General features: G+C 40.0%; 1 protein-coding gene and 1 long non-coding RNA gene across 27 annotated transcripts in view; one reads left to right on the forward strand and one right to left on the reverse strand.

Moving 5' to 3' along the window:
* SPIRE1 (spire type actin nucleation factor 1) overlaps window positions 1–21,176 on the reverse strand; it is a 196,402-nt gene that overhangs the window by 108,583 nt on the left and 66,643 nt on the right. The gene's annotated exons all lie outside the window — the stretch shown is intronic.
* Window positions 1,271–19,346, forward strand: LOC144336547 (uncharacterized). The gene is made up of 3 exons (XR_013408431.1): window positions 1,271–1,470; window positions 18,721–18,787; window positions 19,137–19,346. It is a non-coding gene; the product is annotated as an uncharacterized LOC144336547 (long non-coding RNA).

Genomic DNA, 21,176 nt, shown 5'->3' on the forward strand with positions numbered 1-21,176 from the left:
ACCATGTCCATACAAAAACCTGCACATGAATGTTTATAGTCAAACTTAGAAGCAACCAAGATGTTCCTCAAAAGGTGAATGGGTAAACAAACTGTGGTAAATCCAGAAAATGGAATAATATTCAAAGATAAAAAAGAAATGAGCTATCTATGTAACAGTAATGATGGACATGTGTAATCATATATCTGTCAAAACCCATAGAATATAAAACATAAAAAGTGAACCCTTATGTACTATCGACTTTTAATTTTTCTTTTTTTTTTCCCTTTGACACAGATTCTTGCTTTGTCGCCCAGGCTGGAGTGCAGTGGCGCAATCTTGGCTCATTGCAAGCTCCACCTCCCGGGTTCATGCCATTCTCCTGCCTCAGTCTCCCGAGTAGCTGGGACTACAGGTGCCCACTACCACGCCCGGCTAATTTTCTGTATTTTTAGTAGAGATGGGGTTTCACTGTGTTAGCCAGGATGGTCTTCATCTCCTGACCTCATGATCTGCCCACCTCAGCCTCCCAAAGTGCTGGGATTAAAGGTGTGAGCCAACGCGTCCAGCCGACTTTTAATTTTTAATGTATCAATATTGGTTCATCAATTGTACTGTATTAATGCAAGATATTAATAACAGGAGAAAGTGACTTAAGATTATGTGAGAATTCTCTGTACTTTCTGAGCAATTTTTCTGTAAACATAAAACTGCTCTAAAAAAATAAAGTATTAATTTAAAAAAATATATACAGGTAATGTGGCTTAAAAAATACAGTGTTGGAGAATGGATTAGAAATGGGCTACAGCAGATGCCGGAAGATCAAACAGGAGGCTATTGCAGTAGAGTCAAACATAGGGCTGATGGTTTCCTGGGATGGGTAATAATAGTAGGTAGACAGAGAAAGAGTCTTTAGGAGGTAGAATAGACAGGACTTCACAATGCATTAAATGTAGGCAGGAAAAAAAAAAAGATTCCCGGGTTTCTAGCTTGAGCTAGTAGGGATAGTGGTAGAATTTACTGATATGGAAAACTGGAGGAAAAACAGTTTGGACAAGAAAGATGGCAAGTTAAATACCTGTGGGAAATATAATCACAGACACTAGATAGGCAGCTGTGTGGGTGGCAAAGGAGAGCCATGGGCTAGGAACACACAGTGCGATTCCCTGGCGTATCACTGGTTAGTGAACTCACAGAGTGTATGAGACAGCCTAAGGAGAGAATGCAGACAGGAGAAGAACTAAACACTCAGGGGCTGGCCAGAGGATGACAAACCAAGAGACTGGACTGTAAAGGAGCAGCAGGGTTGGGAAAGGGAGAAAAGGATGAAATCCAAAAACTGTGGTATCACAAAAACCAAAGAAAGAAAATATTTCCAGAGGGAATGCATCGTCATGTGTATTGAATGTGAGTAAGAAGAGAAACTCCACCACACGTCCACTGGATTCCGTGAGGTGGAGGTCACTGGAGGCTTTGGCAAGGGCAATCTGGGTGAGTAAACAGAAACTTGTACACAGCAGTCTCAGAAAATTCTATGAAGAAAAGGGAAAATACATGGCAGTAGCTGGAGATAAGACAGGGCGGAGGTAGGTGTTTTTTAGTCTGTCTTTTAAGACCAGAGTTTTAAGCATGTTTTGAATGGTGATGAAAAGAAGGTAGAGAGGAAAAAGTGGAAAATGATAGAAAGACAGGGATCGAAGTTACTGACAGTGATACAGCAATTATTCATGACTTCAGTCTGATAAACTAGATCCTCAAAAATGGCTAGTTATGACTCAGTGAACAAAAAGAGTAAAAAGTAATTAAAAAATTAAAATAAAAAGCTAGTCATTTCTCAAAAAAGAAAAATCTTCCCCTAGTAATTATTTATTTATTTAGACACAGGGTCTCACTCTGTTGCCCAGGGTAGAGTGCAGTAGCATGATCATAGCTCACTATAACCTCAAATCCCTGAGTTTAAGAAATCCTCCTGCCTCAACCTCCTGAATAGCTGGGACTACAGATGCACACAACCAGGCCCAGCTAATTTGTGTATTTTTTTGTAGTGATGGGGTCTTGCTATGTTACCCAGGCTGGTCTCAAGGGATTCTCCCAAAGTGCTGGGATTACAGGCGTGAACTACTGAGCCTGGCCTTTCCCTAAAATTTAGATATGCCTCTGTTGCCTTTTTAAAGTGGTAAATAGGCATATGTATTTGCATCTGCATAAGAGTTAATCCTGCCTACAAAAACCTGCAATATCCTAACACTGAAAACTACACATTACTGAAAGAAAGTAAAGGTCTAAGTAAATGGAGAAATTATACCAAATTTATGGATTGAAAGACTAATACTGCTACAATGTCAGTTCTTTCCAAACTGACTTAAAGTCAATGCAATCTTAAAATCCTAGTTAAGACTTTTAGAGAAACTGAAAAACTGATTTAAAAATGTATATGGAGGCTGGACGCGGTGGCTCATGCCTGTAATCCCAGCACTTTGGGAGGCCGAGGTGGGCGGATCACCTGAGGTCAGGAGTTCCAGAACAGCCTGACCAACATCGAGAAACCCCGTCTCTACTAAAAATAAAAAAATTAGCCAGGCATGGTGGCGCATGCCTGTAATCCCACCTACTCAGGAGGCTGAGGCAAGAGAATCACTTGAACCCAGGAGGCGGAGGTTGCAGTGAGCCGAGATCGTGCCACTGCACTCCAGCCTGGGCGATAGAGTGAGACTTGTCTCAAAAAAAAAAAAAAAAAATTGTATATGGAAATGCAAATTATCTAGAATAGCCAGAACAATTTTGGAAAGGAATAACAAAGCTGGATGACTTATACTACCTAATTTTAAGACTTCCAATCACCAGGCATGGTGGCTCGTCTCTGTAATCCCAGCACTTTGGGAGGCTGAGGCGGGTGTTGCTCGAGACCAGCCTGGTAGACACAGCAAAATCCCGTCTCTACCTAAAATACGAAAATTAGCAAGGTGTGGTGGCGGGTGCCTGTAATCCTAGCACTTTGGGAGGCTGAAGCAGGAGAATCACGTGGACCCAGAAGGCAGAGACTGCAGTGAGCCGAGATCGTGCCACTGCACTCCAGCCTGGGCAACAGAGGGAGACTCCATCTCAAAAAAGAAAAAAAAGAAGACCGGGCACGGTGGCTCACGCCTGTAATTCCAGTACTTTGGGAGGCCAAGGAGAGCAGATCACAAGGTCAGGAGTTGGAGATCATCCTGGCTAACATGGTGAAACCCCGTCTCTACTAAAAATACAAAAAATTAGCCGGGTGTGGTGGCATGTGCCTGTAGTTCCAGCTACTTGGGAGGCTGAGGCAGAAGAATCACTCAAACCTGGGAGATGGAAGTTGCAGTGGGCCGAGACTGCACCACTGTACTGCAGCCTAGGCAACAGAGTGAGACTCTGTCTCAAAAAAAAAAAAAAAAAAAAAAAAAAGACAGTAAAGTTACAGTAATCAATACTGTTTAATACTGGCCTGGCCTAAGGGTCAACAGATAAACTGGGAACCCATAGTCCCACACTTACATGATAAATGGATTTTTAATGAAAGTACCAAGGTAGTTTAATGGGGAAAGGATATCATTCAACAAATGGTGCTGAAACAACTGGATATATATCTGAAAAAAGAATAACCCAGACCCCTGCCTCATACCATATACAAAAATTATTTTAAAATGGATCATATATCAAAATATAAAAGCTAAATCTAGGAATATTCTAGAAAAAAAGGAGAAAATCTGCATGACACTAGTAGTGTTTGTAGATTTTTAAATGTTTTCTATTTCTACATAGTCATTGTCAATGAGGTAGACAAATACTTCTTACACAAGATACATAAAAACACTAAACATAAAATAAAAAGTTGACAGAATTGATCAAAATTAAAACTTGGTTCTTCAAAAGACAATAATAGCAATAAAAAGACAAGTCACATGCTGGGCAAAAATATCTATTTTACATATATGTATATTTATCTTATCAAGAACTTGAGTCTACAATGTATTTTTTAAAAAAACAGAACTCAATAAGATAACCCAATAAAAAGTAGGCAAAAGATATGAACATATACCTTGCAAAAAGAAGATATACAAATGGCTGATAAGCATGTGAATAAATGCTATACCTTACTAGTCATTAGGGAAAAGCACATTACAATGAGACACCATTTTACACCCTCTAGAATGACTAAAATTAAAAAGACTGACAATAATAAGTATTGGTGAAGATGTGGAAAACCAGAACACGTACATTGCTGCTGTGAATACAAAACAATGCGACCACACTGTAAAGCTGTTTAGGAGTTTCTTACAAAACTCAAACATACATTTACCATATGACCCACCAATTACATTCCTGTTTACCCAAGAAAAAGAAAAAGCACATATCCATAAAAAGACTCATACCTAAACGCTCATAGCAGCAATCACCCAAAACTGTAATTAACCCAACTATTCATCAACAGAGGAATGGATAAACAAATTGCAATATATTGACACAATGGAATAATAGCCAGTAATACAAAGGGACACTATTACTGCACACTCAACACAGATGAATCTCAAAAACACTGCTAGCAAGAAAAGTCAGCACAAAAAACACGTTCTGTACAGTTCAATTGATGTGAAGTTGGAGCTGGGGGACTGACTGCACAGGAAACCTTCTAGGGTGATGAAATGATTGGAGCAGTGATTACATACTCATCAAACTGTACATTTAAATTATCAGCATTTTATTATATTTAAATTATACTTCAAGGTTGATTTTTTAAAAAACTGAACAAGTACTTCCACTGTGAACAGATTACCAGACTAGTAATCATGAGCAGAGACTCTACCCACTATCCAATGTGTAGCCCTGGATCAATCTCTTACTCTTCGGTCACCCAGTCTATGGTATTCCGTTATAGCAGCCCGAACAGACTAAGACAGTAAGAAAATACAGAATCCAAATACTAAAAGAAATACACAGGCTATAAATATGTGGAGTTCTGCTTATGCAAATGTTAAAGTTGAAGAACCACAGAGGTTTTGACTTTTTTCCTATAAGTAAGCCTCAGAGTAAATTATACTTCAACAGAAGTAAAGAAAATTTGCGGCGATAATCAACTGCCTCTGAAAAACCTCAGCAATCATCACAGGAACTCGACTGGCTTGCTTTGCAGAAACATACAATTTTGGAAATGGGTCCTTTTGAATTTTTTTTTTTAAAGTTAGGCCTTAAAGGCTTTTAAGAGAAGGGGAGGAAAAAAAAAACCCCAAAACCATCAAAGACAATCAAATCTGAACCAAGCTATGAACAAGACAGGAATTTTCCACTGAGAGGAAAAAGTTTACACACACACACACACACACACACACACACACACACACACACACACACTACTGACTAGTAATAAAGCCTACTTTAAAACCTGTGGGGCTGTGCGCACAATGGAATATTACTCAGCCTTTAAAAGGAATGAAATTTGTTACATGCTACAACATGGATGAACCTTAAAAACATTATGCTAAGTGAAAGAAGCTAGACACTAAAAGGCAATTATTATATGATTCCACTTACATGAACTATCCAGAACGGGAAATTCAGAGAAGCAGAAAGTAGATTTAAGGTTAGCAGGGGGAGAGGAGGAAAGGGGACTGGGAGTTACTACTGAAGGAATACAAAGTTTCAATTCGGAATGATGAGAAACTTTGGGAAACAGTGGCAATGGTTATATAGCAAATGCCACTGAACTGTACAATCAAGATTGTAAAAATGGTGAATGTTATATGTATTTTATCACAACATATAGAGGCTGATACAATTTCTTGGGGAGCATTACCATGCAGCAACATTGACAAAGGTATGATTCCCCTTACTTGCCAGGGGTTATGAAAATTTCCAAAACAAAATAAAGGTCCCAGGAATCAAGTTATCTCTCTACTCTTGCATCCGAACTAGAACTGCTTTGGAATTACCACTGTACTTCACTCTACCACTTCACTCTATTTCCAGCCCTGAGCATAGGCCAGTTTGCTTCAATCATCAAGCCTTTAAACCACCTGTCACCAGCATTTGACACAGGTGACCTCATCTTATTTTTGAATACTTTCTTCTCTTGATTCTACATTCTTCTAATTTTCTTCCTGTCTAGCTTGATGGCCTTGACAAGAGATGCTTTCACAGAGTGGGTCTTGGTGAAAACACGGTAAGAGGAAGTGGAAACAGGATAGAAACAGTTCCTTCTGGTTATTTCTGAAGTAATGTCCTTGAGAAGGTATTTGGTCAAGATGCAGGCAGGTGGACTTGGCAGTGGGACAGTGTCAAAGTTCTCTTCAGGTTGCTTCTATTTTCTTGAGTAAAAAAACATAAATGAGATTGAGAAAGGAGAAGAGGGTGTTGGAAGGTCGGAGAGAAAAGGTTTGAAATCGTATCCTAGCCATCTAATAATGTATTCTCTCTCTCTCTTTTTTTTTCTTTTGGAGATGGAGTCTCACTCTGTCACCTAGGCTGGAGTGCAGTGGTGTGATCTCGGCTCACTGCAATCTCTACCTCCCGGGATCAAGCGATTCTCCTGCCTCAGCCTCCCAAGTAGCTGGGGTTACAGGTGTGTGCCACTACGCCTGGCTAATAGCCGAGATGGGGTTTTGCCATGTTGGCCAGACTGGTCTTAAACTCCTGACCTCAGGTGATCCACCTGCCTTGGCCTCCCAAAGAGCTGGGATTACAGGTGTGAGCCACCACGCCCGGCCTAGTAATGTATTCTCTTTTAAATGTCAATTTTATCATGTCCCTCTCTTGCTAAAACACTTCAATGCTTTTTAAAAAATGAACTACACTACAGCAAAGAATTTCCTCATAACTCTCAGTCACGTGCAGAAACATGGTCTTCAGGGCCAAGCATGGTGGTGGCTCACGCCTGTAATCCCAACACTTGGGAGGCAGGTGGATTGCTTGGGTTTAGGAGTTCGATAAACGCTTTCTCCAGTGGGAGAGAAAGCAGTAGAGTCAGTTATTCCTGGTGTGGTGCGGACGACCCCAGCCTGTCCCTCAATACTGGAGATATTTTCTAAGGGAAAAAAACTTCCCTTTTCTTACTGCCACATGATTCCACTTATCCCCATGGGTGAAGAGTATATATCATTAGGCCTGCCTTTTCCCAGCACACTGCCTTACACGACAGGCGCTCTATTTTATACCCACTGAACTACTAAAGTAAGCAAACACTTTATTGAGTTTCCAGGCCAAGTAATGATAGAAAAGGACTTGAGAATTTCACAGGTGAGACCAGCAATCCCCAAGAAAGGGGAACAAACACACCCCACGTCATCAAAAGAGCGCAAAGCAATCACGGCATTTAAGTCAATAATCCTGTGTTAGTCATTTCCACAGAAAGTTCTCAAACTGCTTATTTAAAATATTACTATAGTACTTTGAACTAAAGTGACTTTCATCTAAGTTGCTTACAGCACTTGATTAGTAACCATTAATTAAGGTTTCACTCTATACAATGTATAATTTCCATTTTGAAAACAGTAAAAACAAGGCACTAAAAGGTTAAAAAAACCAAGATTAAAAGATGAAACTTTTAGAAGTAAAAAAGCCACACTATTTTTACTCTATCCTGATTAAATCTGAAAAATATCATTCCTGCTAACATTTTTCCTTAACTATACCTACCGAGTCCAAATTAATTATGACAGTCCAGGCGTGGTGGCTCATGCCTGTAATCTCGGCACTTTGGGAGGTCAAGGCAGGTGGATCACCTGAGATCAGGAGTTTGAGACCAGCCTGGCCAACATGGCAAAACCCTATCTCTACTAAAAATACAAAAATTAGCCAGGCGTGGTGGCACACACCTGTAATCCCAGCTACTTGGCTGGCTAACGCATGAGAATCGCTTGAACCCAGGAGGTGGAGGTTGCAGTGAGCCAGAATCACACCACTGCACTCCAGCCTGGGCAACAGAATGAGACTGTTAAAAAAAAAAAAAATCATTAGGAGAGACTGTTGTTCTAAAATGCTTAGTTTCAGGAACACAGACAAGGAACTTGATGAACTACTTTTTCAATCATAGGTTTCATTAACAACTGTCTGCAACCCTAAAAGGTTCACATTCCCATAAAGTTTGCTCCTTAAAGGCAAATGAATTTCCTAACTCCACAGATGACTTAACTCTAACAAAACATCATGGGTACAACACAGCAGACCAAAATCCAAATTGAGTCCTTTGTATGCCAGTCGGTTTCATAAACTATAAACCATGGTAAATTTCTACTAAGAGAATCAGTATCTTAGAAAACAGGAAAAGCCCAACGTCTGTAGTTGAGCCAGTCATTCTACGCTTCAGTCCCCTTTGGTTATTTCCAGTTATTGACACGGTTAATGAAAAGGCAGAGAGGCACGTTCAGAAAACTGCCTCTTGTAGAGCAGATGAAAAAAAGTAGAAATTAGTATTTGAGAAAAGGAAAAATTTAATATTGCTGCTCCGATGTCACCCAAATGATAATGACCAGCTATCTCCAACTTAAAATAATACATAAAAATAAAGCTAAACCGTGGTATGTTTCCCTGCTTTAGGGGAACCATGGCCCTATATTAAGTAGATAAATAGATTACGGTATCTAGATTACTGTATAATTATACAGTAATTATACAGTCCAAATATATCAGAAATCATAATAAATGTACATAGGGGCTAGGTGCAGTGACTCACACCTGTAATCCCACCACTCTGAGAGGCAGACACAGGAGGATTGCTTAAGCCCAGGAGTTCGAGACCACATATGGGCAACAGACGATGATCTCTTATATTTAAAGAAGAAAAAGGCTGGGTATGGTGGCGCAAGCCTATAATCCCAGCACTTTGGGAGGCCGAGGCAGGTGGATCATGAGGTCAAGAGATCGAGACCATCCTGGCCAACATGGTGAAACCCCATCACTACTAAAAATACAAAAAATAGCTGGGCATGGTGGCAAGTACCTGTAGTCCCAGCTACTCAGGAGGCTGATGCAGGAGAATCGCTTTAACTGGGGAGGTGGAGGTTGCAGTGAGGTTGCAGGTGGATCACGATCACGAGGTCAGGAGATCGAGACCATCCTGGCCAACATGGTGAAACCCCGTTTCTACTAATATACAAAAAATTACTCGGGCGTGGTGGCGGCACCTGTAGTCCCAGCTACTCGGGAGGCTGAGGCAGGAGAATGGCGTGAACCCGCGAGGCGGAGCTTGCAGTTAGCTGAGATCGTGCCACTGCACTCCAGCCTGGGTGACACAGCGAGACACCATCTCAAAAAAAAAAAAAAAAATGGAGGAAGAGGAGGAATAGGAGGAAGAGGAGGAGGAAGAGGAAGAAAGAAGGAAGAAGAAGAAGAAGAAAGGAAGAAGAAGAAAGGAAGAAGAAGAAGAAAGGAAGAAGAAAGGAAGGAAGAAGAAGAAAGGAAGAAGAAGAAAGGAAGAAGAAGAAGAAAGGAAGAAGAAGAAGAAAGGAAGGAAGAAGAAGAAGAAAGGAAGAAGAAAGGAAGGAAGAAGAAGAAAGGAAGAAGAAGAAAGGAAGAAGAAGAAAGGAAGAAGAAGAAGAAAGGAAGAAGAAAGGAAGGAAGAAGAAGAAAGGAAGAAGAAGAAAGGAAGAAGAAGAAAGGAAGAAGAAGAAGAAAGGAAGGAAGAAGAAGAAGGGAAGAAGAAGAAAGAAGAAAGAAGAAGAAAGAAGAAAGAAGAAAGAAGAAGAAAAAGGCCAGGTGAGGTAGCTCATGCTTGTAATCCTAGCACTTTTGGGAGGCTGAGGTGAACGGATTGCTTGAGCCCAGGAGTTCAAGATCAGCCTGAGCAAAATGGCAAAACCCCATCTCTAAAAATACAAAAAAAAAAAATTAGCTGGGCGTGGTGGTGCACACCTGTAGTCCTTGCTACTTGAAAGGCTGAGATGGGAGGATCACTCCAGCTTAGGTGACAGAGAGAGACCCTGTCTCAAAAGAAAAAAAAAAAATAAGAAAATAAACTGGTAAAACATGCTTATTAAAAGACAGACTCTCAAATGAGATACAGAAGAGATAATCTAGTAACATACTGTTCATTAAAAATAGACTTAAAGCAAGACACAGAAAGGTTAATATAAAAGGATGGAAACATATAATACATGCCAGGGAAAAACAAATCAGAAGAAATATCAAAAAGAAAAATGGGCTGGGCACAGTGGCTCACGCCTATATTCCAAGCACTTTGGGAGGTCAAGGCAGACGGATCATTTGAGGTCAGGAGTTTGAGACCAGCCTGGCCAATACGGTGAAACCCCATCTCTACTAAAAATACAAAAATTAGCCGGGCATGGTGGTGCACAGATGGGACTACAGATGTAGTCCCAGCAACTTGGGAGGCTGAGGCAGGAGAATCTCTTGAACCCGGGAAGCAGAGGCTGCAGTGAGGAGAGATGGTGCCACTGCACTCCAGCCTGGGTGACAGAGCAAAACTCCATCTCAAGAAAAAAAAAAGAACAAAGAAAAATGAATTTAAGAAAAATAGTATTAAAAGAACCAAAAGAAGTATTTCAAAAAATAATGATTATGAACTTGCCTGTACCAAATAATATAGTCTCAAAATGTAAACTTGAAAATTTTACCTAAAACCGGCAGTCAGAATTACAAGGTGAAAATAATAAATCCATAGTCACAATAGGAAAATTATGAACACCTCCCCTCAAATTAGCCAGGTATAGTGTCATGCACTTGTACTCCTAGCTACTTGGTGGCTGAGATGGGAAGATCACCTAAGCCTAGGCGTTTGAGTCCAGTCTGGGCAACATAGCAAGGCCCTGTCTCTAAATTAAAAATAAATAATTTTTTTTTTTTTGAGACGGAGTCTTGCCCTGTCACTCAGGCTGGAGTGCAGTGGCGCGATCTCAGCTCACTGCAACCTCCACCTCCTGGGTTCAAGTGATTCTCCTGCCTCAGCCTCCTGAGTAGCTGGGATTACAGGCATGCGCCACCACGCCCGGCTACATTTTGTATTTTTAGTAGAGATGAGGTTTCACCATGTTAGTCAGGCTGGTCTCGAACTCTTGACCTCGTGATCCGCCTGCCTCGGCTTCCCAAAGTGCAGGAATTACAGGCGTGAGCCACCGTGCCGGGACAATAAATAATTTTTTTAAAACAATACCTCCTCCCAATAAAACTTATAAATCAGACCAAAAAAACTGGATGAAGACTGTCTGAATTATATGAATAAGCCAAATGGAACATTTACACATACACATATACTTTTGTATGACATATAGAATATTACAACATTTCATCTTTCAAAGGTTAAGCATCATTTTTAATTAGAAAACCAAAAGTTAAGGAATTGAGAAACCAAAAAACTTCACGACAGGAAAGGCCGAGAAACCTACAGGTAGGATCCCAGCAGACAAAAGGCTTTCAACAGTGGCAATAATTTAAGAGATGTCGCAATGTCATGTCAAAGCAGTCTCTGAAATCAGCTGCCTACGGTCACATCTAGGCTCCAGTACTCACATGGTGCATGATTTTGAGAAAGTTTCTCTCTCTGTAGCTGTTAGTGTGTCTATAAAATGGGGATAATAACTGTGCCTGCTTCATAAGGTTCTTGTGAACATTAAATGATACACGAAAAGAGTTTACAACAGTGTCTAGCAAACTGTTAGCTTTAAAAAATGTTAGTAGGCTTTAAACACAATGAGGTAGTTCTATGTGTACTAACATGTAAAAAGATGCTCAATATGTATTAGGATTAAAAAAGGTACGCTGCAAAACGCTAAGCAAACCATGCATGAAAATGTTTATCTAAAAATAAAATACATAAATAATAAACTCATATACATATATATTTGTCTAGGAGAATACACAAATTGTTAACAGTTACCTCTGGCAAGTGGGACCAGAAGAGCTGGGCAAATATTTTGTTTCTATATTGTGTAAATTTGTTTCTATATTACTTTCATACATTTGTTTTATATATATATGTATGTATGTATGTATTTAGAGACAAGGTCTTGCTCTGTCACCCAGGCTGGAATGTAGTGGCATAATCATAGCTCACTTTAACCTCAAACTCCTGGGCTCAAGTGATCCTCCCACTTTAGCCTCCCAAGTAGCTGTGGCTGCAGGTGTGTGCCATTACGTCCTGCTAATTTTTAAAATTTTTTAAATAAAGACAGGGTCTCATTATGTTACCCAGGCTGGTCTCAAACTCCTAGCCTCAAGCAATCCTCCCACCTCCGCCTCCCAAAGTGCTGGGATTACAGGCATGAGCTACCATATCTGGCCTCTTTCATACATTTTAAATTACAAAAAATGTAAAAATCACATTTCACAACTGAGTTATTTTGCCACCATAATCCTAAAACAATAAGCCTAAAACTGTTACTGCCATAAATAGTTTGGTTTGTCCCATCTCTACATTCGTTCCTTTGCCCATAAAACAATGGTTCTCAAATCAAGTTGCCAGATTACCATGGTATTCCATAGGCTGGAATGAAGCATCAGACCACTAAGGCCTAAGAATAATAGCTTTTCTCAAGTCACGTAAATACTTAAACTAATGAGACAACTCTCTCTAAATATTCTCTCAGTCATGGCATCTGCTATACTTTTACTGGCAAATGATGAAACTAACAATATGCAAATTAAAAATAACATCCATTTACAAGTTTATTAGGCTTACTTCTATATAGCTTTTTTATGGATGTATACGCTTATAGTGAATTTATATTATATAAACCCAATAAAGTCATTCTCTACTAGTAAAACTGTTTTTCACTTATAAGACAGATAATCATGTGTCTGGAAACTCAAGCATGGTAACTCTAAGCTCTGAACAAATTTGAAACTCATTGCTCTAAATTCACCTTTGAGCCCCTGCAGGAAAATTATAATGTAGGTTTTTTGAGAAAACACGTATTTTAACTGTCCTTTTAAAAATATTTCATGACTCTAGACACTTAAAGAAAGCAAGTATCTGAAACAGTCTATTACTAGAAATAAGTTGACATTCACTGAGCATGTACTATGTGCCAGCACTTACCTGTGTCAAGCACTTCACTTGTATGTTATTGTATGTTATTGTAAATCCTTGCAGTAATTCTATCAAGCAGGTATGATTCTTACCCTATCTCCTTCTGATCAAGAAACTGAAGCATGAAGAGGTTACATAATTTGCTCAAAGTCACACAGCCAATGAACAGGTAGAGGCACCAAAAAGTAGGTGGCACCTACACCTGTGGAGGTCAAGGAGTGGTAAAGGATTATTACACACAGAATAAAATTCTAACAGACAGTGTGATGAAGTGGAAAGAGTACTGGACTGGGCACAAGCTGACTTAAATCTGGATTCCACTTCCCTAATTTCATAATTTTGAGACTCAAAAAAAAACTTAACCTCTCCAGCATCAGCTACCTGCTCTGAATAAGACAATGCCAGAGGGATTCTCATGTAATTTCAAGCTCTAAATATACTGCTAAATATATATTTTAGCACTGACAAGGTAGCCAAAGCAAGAGAATGAAAACAAAGGCTGGATCAACTGGCTCAGGAGCGTATTCTAAGAGAACCCAGAGAGGTTCTCAGTTTTTGAAACAAAACAGCTGATTCATCCAGGTGCGCGTTAGAAATCAGTCCCAACGCCCTTCACAGGCCTGCGGAATTAGAAACCATAGAGGGAGGATCTGGTACTCCACATTTTTCACAGCTCCACAAGTGACACATACTGAGAACTACTGGTCTAACAATACACTGATTTTTCCTACCCACTGATTTAGGCATTAGAGAGAACAGAGCTCAATGTAAAGGATATATTCCACCCCTCCTGTTTCTTGAAATTAAGAATTCTTTCAAATCGCTTAATAAAAAAACTCTGCAGAGCTTTCTTAAGATACAATCACCATACAATGCACCCAAAGTACCCATTTTAATACTTTTTAATACACGCAGAGTTGTACATTCATGATCACGAGTAATTTTAGACCATTTTCATCATCCCAGAAGAAACCCCATACCCGTTAGCAGTCACTCCCCATTTTTCTCCAACCGTACTCCCTCCCCTCAGCCCTAGGCAACCATTAATCTACTTTCCAGCTCTATAGATTTACCTATTCTGGGCATGTCATGTAATGCAATAATATAATATGTGGTCTTTTGTGATTGGCTTCTACAACTTAGCATGTTGATGTAGCAGTACTTCATATCTTTTTATTGTCAAATAATATTCTGTTGTATGGCTATATCACATTTTATTCATCCATTCATCAGTTGATAGATATTTAGTTGTTTCTAAATTGCCTAATTTTAGTTTTTTAAAAAGTACATTAGGTTAAAAAAACTCCATTAGAATTTTTCCAGGTAAATATATCAACGTCATCTATTCACTATAATAAGCCTTACTGCAGTATAAAAATGTACTACTTACAGTTAACAGTAGCTTTCACATGTTATTTACTGATATTAAATAGGCTGCCAAAATATAAATATGATTATCATTCCATGTTTAAATAGTAGAGATTTATATTTTTTAAACCAAATATTGTTTCTTTCAAAACCAGTTGTTAAATTCTGGTTCTGCCACCAAAGGTTATCTCTTCAGTACTGGAAAACTACTGAATTCACTTTCCAGTTCACAAATGCTCTCCTTGTCTCACTTTTAAAAAAACCTCCGTGGACTTGCTCCAGTCTACTTCACAGACCTTATTTCTTACTACTCCCTTTCTTACATTGCTAGTGCTGACCTATTAATTGTCCTTACGGGCAAATATGTCAGCTTCTATTAAAAACTCTGGAAAACTACACAGATTTTCCTAAATCTTTTTCTTTTAACTTCAGGGTTCTTTTATTAAGCCTTTAATACTTTACCCCTGCTTCAATTTAAATTTCTTTTCCTACTTTAGATATAGTCAGAAGTTTTCTTCCAATAATTGACAACTCTCAAGGCACAAACATCTTTCCCACTTGGATTCCGTGTAGTCAGAGACATGTCTGTTTTGGTCACTCTTGTATTCTCAGAACCTAGGAGAGGTCATGGGTAGTTATTCATACAGATACATATAGAGATAGAAAGAATTTTTAAAGGCAGCTTAAAGGTAATTTTCCTAATAGCTGACATCTACTGAGCTTCTATGTGCAAGGTCCTGTGCACATATTATTAATGTGAATTATTTCTCATACAATACTATTAAATAGGTATTATCCATATTAACACCTCTGTACCCAATTTCAGAGATGAAGAAACTAAGATTAGGTAAAGTAACTAGAAACTAAGTAAGCAACAGAGCCAGAACTCAAACCCAGGTCTTTCTCCATAGCCCATGAAGTTGGCCACTATAGAGCTCCATTCATATAAAGTAAAAGGCAACAGAGCTAAAGACAGAAAGAGCAAGTGAGGGAGGAGACCCTGACCCTGGACCACCACCCAGATACCAAGGGAGGAGGTCTGAAGGCTGCCCACTCTGCCAGGGTGTCCAGTGGAGAAAGCAGGCATACTCTATGACCTTTCCTCAAACACACAAGTATCATCAACAGGAAAGAAAAGGCACAAAAATTGCCAGGATACATAAAATGTTTTCCCTCAGTACCAGGTGCCCTTAGATAAAAGGTGCTCTTAGATAGAACAAGCCTGTTCTGAGTGGTTTACATTTCATCACTTCTAAAGAAATCTTCTGTGCCAAGCTGAAAAAACAAAAAAGCCCAACCTGAGAAGAACTGGGGCAAGGACAGACGCTAGCTAACGTCCAACTGCCAGCTCCTTCTGGTTCTAATTCAATGACAGCCACTGCCTCTAATTCAATGACAGCCACTGACTCATTGCTCATTTTATCTGTCAAAACAGGGAAGCAGGGTCCAAATGTTTTTAAGAATTAACTTATTCTTTGCTACAGCATAGTTTAATGCAACAATGATATCCACTGTCTGTTCATACAAACTTTATTTTTATAAAACAAATTTATATTGATAAGAACAGAGGTTTGCAATTTTTAAAGGCTTAGATATATAATAAATATATTTTCAGGACTAGCTGGGATATAAGAATATTTTAACCTTGCCTCTTCTAGTAACATTTTTCCTATGCGGTAACTGAAAAGTCATCCTAAAATGCCATCTCCTAATTTCTTTTTTTTTTTTTTTTGAGACGGAGTTTCACTCTCGTCGCCCAGCTGGAGTGGGATGGTGCAGTCTTGGCTCATTGCAACCTCTGCCTCCCAAGTTCAAGTGATGCTCCTGCCTTAGCCTCCTGAGTATCTGAGATTATAGGCAGGTGCCCCCATGCCTGGAGATTATAGGCAGGTGCCCCCATGCCTGGAGATTATAGGCAGGTGCCCCCATGCCTGGAGATTATAGGCAGGTGCCCCCATGCCTGGAGATTATAGGCAGGTGCCCCCATGCCTGGAGATTATAGGCAGGTGCCCCCATGCCTGGAGATTATAGGCAGGTGCCCCCATGCCTGGAGATTATAGGCAGGTGCCCCCATGCCTGGAGATTATAGGCAGGTGCCCCCATGCCTGGAGATTATAGGCAGGTGCCACCATGCCTGGTTCTTTTTTTTTTTTTTTTTGTATTTTTAGTAGAGAAAGGGTTTCACCATGTTGTCCAGGCTGGTCTCAAACTCCTTGACCTCAGGTGATCCACCTGCCTTGGCCTCCCGAAGTGTTGGGATTACAGGCGTGAGCCACTGCACCCGGCCACATCTCCTAATTTCTGAATGAGTTGTGTCCCAAAGTTCCCTTTCAATGCAATCTGAAAACTTTAATTTTTCCCACAGAAAAAGATGTCTGGCCTAAAGAAGAAAGCCAAAGGAAAAAAACAAAGAGAGAGAAAGTTATAAGATGTTCCAATATTGGGCCACAATAGACTATTTAAATTGAAAATACAGTATTAAAGTGTCCTGAACCTCATGTCCACCTTATAACCCCTGAGCCCTGAGCAGCAGCACGGTAGCATCAGCACTGTGGAGGCCTTGAGGGCCAGATGTGAAGCACAGCAGTGAGAAGACACAGGTATGAAGACCCCCAGGAAGCCACTCTCAAGTGGCGGCAAAGCACTACAGGCTCCTGGGCAGGAAGGCTGGTGGGAGGGGCACCTTTTCTTGAGTCCAGGACTTCCCACGTGCATTTGTTACTGTGTATAGTTTGTAAAATGGGTTATGCAACTGTCATGGTTTCTTTGGCCTTAATCAAATTCACTGAGGTAGTACTTAGCCAAAATAGTATCTATAAATAATATATAGTCATTTAGTATCATTTCATCCTCACTATTTTTACATATGAGAAAGTCTCTGACCTCCAAAGCATACATTCTAGAAGAAGGAGAGAGGCAATAAATAAAATTCATAAATTACAGTACATTAGAAGGCACTAAATGCTATGGAAGAAAATAACATCACATGCAGAGGTGGCTGTGGTAGTAGTCTGCAGTTTTAAATAGCACATTAGTTCAGTGTAGCCTTCACATCAGATGGTTACACAGGAGCAGAATGGAAGGAGGTGAGAGGCTAAGTATGCAACCATCTGGGGAAAGAGAGTTTCAGGCAGAAGCAACTGCCAGTGCAAAGGCCCTGAGAAGGGAGTGTGCCTGCAATGTTATGAAAATAGCACAGCAAATAGTGTGTCTGAAGGAATCGAACGAGAGAGAGCATGAAATAAGAAGTAATGGAGCACCAGGTCACACAGGGCCTTGCTGACCACTGGAAGGGCTGTGACTTTTACACTGAAGAAGAGGGGGAGCCACTGCAGGTTAGTAGAGGAGTGACACATGGCATGACGTGACAAAAACTGGTGGCCTCTGGCTCCTGACTGAGAATAGCTCTAGTGGAGTAAGAGCAGTAGGAAGGAGTGCTGATGAGAAACGGGCAGTTTCCGGCTACAGTTTCAAAGCACAACCAAACACATTTGCTAATAGATTGACTGTTAGGTATTAAGAATCAAAGGCAACCCCAAGGTTTCTGGCTTGGTCAGATATAGAAAACATCAAGAATGGGCTGCGTGCGGTGGCTCAGGCCTGTAAACCCAGCATTTTGGGAGGCCGAGGCGAGCGGATCATGAGGTCAGGACCATCCTGGCTAACACGGTGAAACCCTGCCTCTACTAAAAATACAAAAAAATTAGCTGCGCGAGGTGGCGGGCGCCTGTAGTCCCAGCTACTTGGTAGGCTGAGGCAGGAGAATGGCATGAACCCGGCAGGCGGAGCTTGCAGTGAGTCGAGATTGAGCCACTGTACTCCAGCCTGGGTGACAGAGTGAGACTCCGTCTCAAAAAGAAAAAAAATAAAAATCAAGAATAGGTTTGGGGGGAAAAATCAGGAATTAACTTTAACTTTGAGATATTCCACTGATATCTAAGTGGACCAGTATGCTGGCAGTCAATTTCAGAGGAGCAAATAATTCAGGGGAGATACCGAGGTAAGTCATCAGCACAGAGATGAGATTTAAAACAGTGAAACCAGATGAGATCACTGTCCTGGATTTGAGTTTGAGTCTCAAGAAGAAAAACAGTTCACCAGGATTTTCTTTTTTCTGAGATAATAAAGAAATTGTCAGTATTTTACTTAGCTGAAGACTCATTTGAAGGGCTTTTAAAGTGTATTATAATATTAATATCTGTTTAATGTAATGTCACATTTTAGACAAAGTTATAATCACATTTTTCATTCACATTTTTCATTTCTTCTTTGAAGAGCAAAATTCTTTTTCTATGTTTGTGCATCAAAAACGAGAAGATTTGTAAATGTGGGTTTACAGATCATCTAATCCAATCCCTTTGTTTTATAAAAAGGAAGTGAAGGAAGGTGAAGGTGAAGAGAGGCTAAGTGACCTGCTTGAATTCACATGGCTCACCCACGGTAAACTACAGCCCTGGTCTGCAGACTCTCTGTCCTCTGTGTCACTACTGACTTTTCAGGTTAAGGAGTTCCAGTTAATAACAATCTTGCAAACCCTGTCTCTATCTTAATATAACTGATTATCATTCAATATCACCACAATGTCAGTAACTGCAGAGTTAGGGAAAGGACAAAGCATCTGAAAAAGCTCCTTAGGTGACTGTGACAACCACCCCACCCTCACACCCATGTGTGCCATGTCCAAGGCAAAGACAGGATACTTGTCACTTACTGACAATATAGAGAGCTGTGGATAATTAACTTCTACTTCCTAAGACTAATCCAGTGGTTTTTTTCCTTTCTTTTTTAGAGACAGAGTCTATCTCGCCCAGGATGACCTCCAACTCCTGGCCTCAAACAATTCTTCCACCTCAGCCTCCCCAGTGGCTGGGACTATACACGCCACCACACCTAGCTAAGTGGTTTTACTGTCTAATGTTACTGCTAGGTTCTCTGGTCCCTAAGTCTTAGCTGTAGATTACTCTTCTTGTTACAAAATAAAAATAAAAGCTTTTAGCTTCATGCTATGGTTTTAAATTGGTTTAAACTATGGTTACAAAACCCTCACCAGAGTTGATGCCTAATTATTGCTTAAGAGAGGCTTAAAATATTAATAAAAAATATAACCTATTAACTGTCTCTACTTAAAAATTTAAGACCATACAGATGTAAGAATTACTAACATTATCACTTAACTAATCAATGAACAGCAACATATTAAGGAATTTAAATAGCAGACCAATTCATTTGATAACGCAGCACAAATTTACTAAGAATTCGTTTTCTTGCCAATATGAAACAATAATTTTTAAACATTTTATGTTCTATAAAGCACTTTACAAATAAATGTTGTTGTTACTATGCTTATCTGATAAAAAAGATGAGACTGTTAAAGGTCACCGTTTAATGATCCACGCTGAAGACCAGGAAATGTTTCATGCATTCGATTTATTTGATATATATAAATCTAAATATAAATTTACTAAATTCCCGCTATATACCCAGCATTGCACATGGCTGGGAAACACAACGGAAACAAGGCATAGGTCCTCTCCTGAAGCATTTTATGGTTCAGTGGGAGATACACTTTCTTAAGTGTACGCAGTTGGCCGGGCACGGTGGCTCACGCCTGTAATCCCAGCACTTTGGGAGGCCAAGGCAGGCGGATCACCTGAGGTCAGGAGTTCAAGATCAGCCTGACCAACATGGAGAAACCCCGTCTCTACTAAACATACAAAAAAAATTAGCCGGGTGTGGTGGCACATGTCTGTAATCAATCCCAGCTACTTGGGAGGCTGCAGCAGAAGAATCGCTTGAACCCGGGAGGCGGAGCTTGCGGTGAGCCGAGATTGCACGCCATTGCCCTCCAGCCTGGGCAGCAAGAGCGAAACTCCGTCGCAAAAACAAAACAAAACAAAACGAAAGAAAGAAAGAAGAAGGCATGCAATTAAAATAAAGCTGACTGAGTTTTTCCCTAGGAATTAGTACAAAAGGCTACCTATGAGGCACATTGGAAGGACAACTAATATAGTCCAGGAAACTATCCAAGAAGAAAAAATAAGCCCAGGCTTTAACAAATATGTATTAGCTAGGCAAAGTAGGAAACGTGTTATGGGCAAAAGGAACAGTACTGCAAATACCTAGAAGCTAAAGAGAAGATAAAGCTTTCAAAGCCTTAAATATGGATCGATACCAGCAAAGTAAAGCCTGGGAGGGGAAAGGGATGAACCAGAGATATGTGTGATCAAACCAACTATGTTAAATGAATAAATAAACAGCCTATTAGGCAACGGGGGATCAGTTAAATAATAATGTCCGTACAATGGAATATTAAGCAATCATTAAAAATGATGTTGAAATATATTTGATAATACAGAAAATGTTCATTAAAACAAGTCTTTATTGATAATCTGTTACTGCACTAAGCTAGGTAGGTGAAAAATTAGGTTACAAACCACCATGTCCACATGTGATATAATTCTTAGGAAAACCACATACATGTCCATAAGAAAAAAAGATTAGAAGAATATAAAATGCTAACAACAGCTATTATTGTTGGGGAATGGGGTTGCAAGAGATTTTTCTTTTTCTTTCGCTTATCTTTATTTTCTAATCTTTCCCTCCTATGATAAAAACCAGTATGGTTGGCCCTGGAACAGCACAGGTTCGAACTGCATGGGCCCACTTATACACGCATTTTGTTTTCAACAAAAATTACTCTGAGTGTGTTGCCTGTCTCTCCTGCCTCCTCTTCCACCTACTCCACCTCTTCAGTCACTGACACCCCCGAGCAAGACGACCAATCCCTCCTCTTCCTCAGACTATTCAATGTGAAGATGATGAAGATGAG

The sequence above is a fragment of the Macaca mulatta genome, chromosome 18, assembly GCF_049350105.2.
Source record: "Macaca mulatta isolate MMU2019108-1 chromosome 18, T2T-MMU8v2.0, whole genome shotgun sequence".
Lineage (NCBI taxonomy): Eukaryota > Metazoa > Chordata > Mammalia > Primates > Cercopithecidae > Macaca > Macaca mulatta.